This window comes from Pantherophis guttatus, chromosome 1, assembly GCF_059756535.1.
Source record: "Pantherophis guttatus breed Tessera chromosome 1, ASM5975653v1, whole genome shotgun sequence".
In the NCBI taxonomy this organism is placed as follows: Eukaryota; Metazoa; Chordata; class Lepidosauria; order Squamata; family Colubridae; genus Pantherophis; species Pantherophis guttatus.
This window is the reverse complement of record NC_142063.1, coordinates 168,592,370-168,598,265: the sequence shown is the minus strand read 5'-3', so window position 1 is coordinate 168,598,265 and position 5,896 is coordinate 168,592,370. Positions and strand designations below refer to the sequence as shown.

The 5,896-nt window shown below is 42.2% G+C and overlaps 1 long non-coding RNA gene across 1 annotated transcript; it reads left to right on the top strand.

The window, feature by feature from the left end:
* The first annotated feature begins 226 nt into the window (after positions 1-226).
* Positions 227-3,975, top strand: LOC117674994 (uncharacterized). The gene is made up of 2 exons (XR_004594082.2): positions 227-316; positions 2,455-3,975. It is a non-coding gene; the product is annotated as an uncharacterized LOC117674994 (long non-coding RNA).
* Positions 3,976-5,896: the final 1,921 nt, after the last annotated feature.

The window sequence follows — 5,896 nt, the reverse complement described above, 5'->3', positions numbered from 1 at the left end:
TTCTTAAGGTTTGGAGTACAAATTTGGAGTTTAAACAGGAGGACAGCACCGATTATTTTAAAAAGAAATCTGTGCTGCCGTTTCTTGTAACCAAAAGTGCAGATATGCCTTTCATTAAAAGTATAAGGCCATTTCAAAGTCACAATGATTATCAGGGAGGCCAAAGGACCATTGTGACATCACGCCCGCCAGCAGCTTAACTTCTCAGCAACTCAGGTCTTATGTCAAATTGGCAGCAGTGCTCAGGTGAGAAGACATTTCTCTCCTAGCTTGTTGGTCTCTGAGCTGAAGGAAAGGAAAGAAAAAGGAAAATCATGTAAGTAAGATTTCACGTCAAAGTCTTCATTCTCCAGGAGGGTTCTTTGCCAATCCAGTGCAGGAAGGGGTATCTTTAATACACTTTTTCTCTTCAGTTTTGAGAGAACTTTGCCGGTCAGCTGAGAATGAAAGGAGGCTCACAATTAAATCTGAGTGGACAGTTGGTGGAAATTATTTTCCCTATCATTCGTAGAGAAGCCACCCTTCTGAACACAATTTGGTCCCCTTCATAATTATGCAGCCACATAGTTGTCCCAAGTGAAGGTAGTGGCGGGGTGGAGAATACAGCAGTACATACTTAGATGCTTCTCTGTTGTGAGCCTGCCCTCTTGAACAACATTGCTCCAGAAATTAGTATGGCCTTACAGATCTGTAAGCATGCCTCTTAGTCTGGTTCTGCCCCAGACCTTGGCTCAGTGTGTGTCCAGGCCTTTAAAATGGAGAATGGGATGAATTGTCTTCCTGATTTGCTCTCTCTGGGTAACTGTTGCTCTTTTGTTATGATATTTTTTCTCTCTGTTTTTAATTTTGAAGCAACCCGGGGTATTTCTGCAGTCAGAATTTTATCTATAGTCTTCTCACTTTTGCTCCAGTTTCCTTCTAACTGCATATATCTTACACATTTGCCTCCTTGTAAGACAAGAGGAAGATAAGAGCTCATTATATTGATTCAAATCTCCTTGGCCTAATTCAACAATTACAATGTACTGGAAATGTTGAGGGTTATAGGTTTGGTGAGTACTGGAGCTGCCAAAGCCACAGTCAAAATGTGATGTGACATCAGCAGCTTAGTCTATCAGATCAGAGGTAAAATTGGCAGCAGTGGTCAGGAAAGAAGATAGAACTTTGTTTGGGTTTTAAGTTGAAAGAAAGATAGGAAAGGGATAATCATGTAAGACTTTATAGCAATCTTCATTCTTTAAGACTGTCTGAGATGGCTCTCTGCCAATCCACTCCAGAAAGGGATACCTTTAATACCCTTTAACTTTTCTTCTCAATTCAGTAGTTCTGGAAATAATTGGGACTGAAAGAAGGCTCATAATCTAAACAGAGAGGAAAGAAGGTAGAAATTACAGGGCTTTCTTTTGCTATTCTCCCCAATGAAATGACCCTACTGCATACACTGACCTACTCATCCTGAATATCTCTTCTATCCAGGGGTGAAATCTAAAATTTTTCCCTACAGGTTCTGTGGGCGTGGCTTGGTGGGAGGGCGTGGCCAACTCAAAGTCATTCAGCCACGTCCACTCAGTCACAATGCCCCCTCCCACCAAGCCATACCCACAGAACCTGGTAGGAAATCTTTTTAAATTTCTATTCTGCTGGCGTGTCCTTACCTTTTTCCCGTGACTCCGCCCACCTGCCTCATTCCCCGGAGTCGGGGAATGCACCATTCCCCAACTCCTACTGCCCACCTTTCTCCCGCAGCTGGCTGTCAGGGAAGGCAAGTGCCCGAAAGGTACCAGAGTCGCTCACTCTCCTTCTTGAATGAGCCGCTCTAGTCCACGTGCTGGCTGCGCAAGCGCACCCTGTTTATTTAATTCAGTGGTAGGTTGATGTGTGCTTGCGCAGCCGGCGCATGGACCAGAGTGGCTCATTCAAGAAGGAGAGCGAGCAACTCCGGTACCTTTCGGGTGCTTGCCTTCCCCGATAGTCAGCCGCGGGAGAAAGGTGGGCAGTAGGAGTCGGGGAATGCACCATTCCCCGACTCCTACTGCTCACCTGGGGTGGGTGGGTGAGTGGGCGGAGCCTCCAGCTTCCATTGCTACTGGTTCTCCGAACCACCGGCCATCATCGCTACCTATTCGCCCGAGCCGGTCCGAACCGGGAGTATTTCACCCCTGCTTCTATCCCATCATAACTATGTAACCTCACAGTGTGCCAAAAATGTAGATCACCTGAATTAGTTCTCCAGACTTGCCCATTTCCTGGCAGTCTTTGGGGAAAATTTGTTTTTCATCAAGATGCTTCACTTTATACAAGAATAATTTATCCACAGTCAGGAAAGGGGAAACATAATAGAACATTTCCCACAAGTAGCTCTTTTGTGTCCCTTATGGTTGCTATCTTCTATCTGTTCCTGCACAAGGGAAATCTCTGCAAATAATTTCTCTCATCTTTTTCTCTCTGTTGTAGGCTATCCAAAATAATACAATTCTTTCTTAAAAAGAATAACAAAGTTGTCCCAGAAGGACTGCTGAAGAAAAGGCCCTGCATTCTCCTCATCCTCCAGAAGAGCAACAGAATCCAACCTATGCAGACTCTTGGAAATTCCTCCAAGAAGTACCTTCTGGGTTTTGCCTGAAGGCTGGGATGCTTCTGACCTCAGTACAGAGAAAGTCCAAGAGGGGCAGGATCTCCTCCAAACTGAGACATCATCGCTATTAGAAATGGGACATCATTGCTGTGGTATCATCGCTATTGAAAATGGTGGTAAAAAGCCTAGAAGATGATAGAATGCAGGAGAGACCAAGGTTATAATGGGGAGGAGTTGTTAAAAAGGAGCAGAAATCTCTAATATATGATTCTAATCTTCAAGAGAAATGAATATTTTGTCACCTGAATAAGTATTTCAACCATCTAAGCAGGTCTCATTTTTCTGGATCCTGCAATGGGTGGACCATAAATTTCACCCTCTTTCTGCTTGATGTATTGTGAGGTGGGGGTTGTGATGCCCATAAGTTTACTGTCTTAATTTCAGATTCCCAGGCTTCCAATTCTGTTTTGAGGATGCAAGGGAAAATATGGCACTGCTTAAGATAAGCAACCATTCCCCCTTCCTTCTTACTTTTCCCAAAGAAAATCAAACTGTTGGCTCAGCCATCAAGCACTGAGATGCAAGAATGTACATCCCAGTTCACAAAACTTTGTAGAGAGGGGCTTAATTCCTCCCCACTTTTAGGGTCCCTTAATTTAAAAAAAAAATTTCTGAGAAGCAAAATTCTGATACATCCTGAGAGCACTAGTTTCTTTTCCTCTACCACATGAATAAAAAAAAAAAGGAGAAAAAAAGAGAGAAGTTTAAAAAAGTGTTTTCCCTGGACACAAAGTTGCCTACCCTTCCATGGGGCAAAATTGGCTATGTCTACAGGTGTCAAAGCAGGTTCTTTTCGAACTGAAATACTAATACACACCCATAAAACCATACCCTAAATAAGGGAAGGTGGCATAGAAACTATGAGGATAGCAGGATTTCCACTGTCATAGGGAAATTAATGATGGAATCTACTTTCTCTTCCATCAGATCATACAGTACTGGAGGATCTAAAAAATCTGGAGCTGTTGACCTCTGGAGAAGAAATGGCAAAGTGAAGATGGCTCCACTAAAAGTAGAGCTGATGACCATAGCAGAATGAAGAGCTGGCAAGTAGAGCAGCTTTGTCATTCCTCTCTGGACAAGGAAAAGACTTGAGATTGCCACAGTGCTTCATACAGTTGCTCCTTGCAAGAAGACCACAAGTCAGCAGTCTTCAGTGGGTTTAGAATTCTCAGTCACAAGGGAATAACTTATCTTTTTACTCAAATTGTAGTAGGTGCCTTCAAAAGGACACTGGGTTTACATATTTTCTTTTGTAATCAATTTTAGTATTTTGTAATCAATATTACTCTATTCTATATTATATTGAAGATTAAATATTTAAGAGCGTTTGAACAAAATCAGCATGTGTGAGTGTACTGAGATACAGCTAAGCCAATGCAGGCCTTCTCATACTTCTTATCTTTGTGAAATTCTTTCAAGAACTAACTAATCTCCAGTTTGAAAGGAATTTGGACAATAATATAGAATAGAGATGGACAAAGATGAAGATTTGTGGGTGACAAATCTAGTTTGGCTTTAAATACAAAGTCCCTAGCCTGCCAAGTAGAGTTATGTATTCAGGAATGTTTCAGGAATCACACACTGAAACTGTCTTTGAGCAGTTGCTGAGAATTGTTTGCTCTAAATCCAGGATCTCAGTCTCTTCACATAAACAGCCATTCCTCATTTTCCTCAAGATTTCCTTTTGCACAGACTCTGGTGCCTTTTATTTAGCTCTTCGCATCAAGATACCGACAACACATTGGAGACCCTGGAGGATAATACAGGACAACCTGTGTGAGCCAGATCTATTGAATCTTGGCTATTTGATCATTCAAGAAGTAATATATGTTTATGCATTTGGTCCATCCTTTTCTGACCTAAGGCATATAAGTTAGCACATCAAGAAAAACATGGGACAAGAAATTTTATATTCCCATGGTTGGAATGCTATTAATTGGAATTCTTTTGTGAGCACATTTTATAGCCATAGTAACATTTATGGCCATACTGGAGATATGCCAAGATTACAGTTCTCAAGTTATGATGGCAATTGGAATTGCCATTGATAAATGATGTAGTCATAAAGCATAACATTGTATGACTGCATTACTTAGTGACAGCAATTCCACCACTTGCTTGCTGTCACTAAGGGGAGGCATTCTGTGACTTCAGCTTCCAATTTCCTCTCATCTTTCCCATTGATGTTGCTTGTGGGAAAAGGGCAGGGAATTTCAAAAAACATAATGTGAGCACAAGGATGCTGTGATAGCCAGGATTCCAAGAACCAATCGTAAGTCCTCCTTGTTTGCAAGTCACTGAACAAGTGGTTGAATGATGCTGTCAGCGTTCCAAATTAGGCTCTCTTCCAGCGCTGACATAACAAGATGAAGCAGGAGCTTGATTTATTGCTGAGATGAACTTTTACCTAGTTTTGTGTGTGTACAGATAGGGTTTCCTGGGAGACGAGGAGGGGGGGCTACATTCCTGTGAAAAGAACGTGCCGGGATGTAGAGATGGATATGCATGTTGGCCAATGGGACATTGGGGTTGGAGAGCGGAAGAGGAGGGGGTTGGAAGGAGGGGCCAGTTTGGCTGCAATTAGATTCAGGAATGTCGGCTTATTTCTGTTCTTAATAAAAAATGATTCATTAGAGACTGCGCTTGAAAATGAAACTTATTTTAAGATAGAACCGAAACCTGACAGATGCATTGCTTAAATGGTTTAGGCAGAGAGGAAAGCTGCCAGGAAGATGAAAATCTCATGATTACACCAGCCTTATCTAGGGAAGAGAAGGAAGGCTGAGGTGACTGAATCTAGTTCCTTTTTCTTCTCAATACCTTCCTGAGACATTAGAACCTTTTCAGAAAGATTCTATGGGTTCCAGTGGATAATCAGAGCATGCTACCAAGAAACGGACACACTCCTGAGGAAAAGTACAGCTTTTCCAATCTTACTAGCAATTGCTGGAAGGTGCTGCTGCTAGTTGAATGTATAGCACTTTGCTAATCTACTGCTGAAAGCCTAGCAGAGAAGGAAAGAAATCCCACAAACAAAATGTCAGGGTTCCAAATAACACCCCCAACGACATCAAACTCTGAGACTTGAAGTTCCTCAAAGCTAACTTTTATTAGAGATGTCATATTGGCACATCTGGGAAAACCCAAATCTGAGAGCTTCCGGGTTTTCCTCACCCAAGAGAAAGTTCAAGTCCTTGCCCCTCACCCACTTGTCCATCACATGAACCAATCAGGTACCCTCCGGAACAGAAGATATCT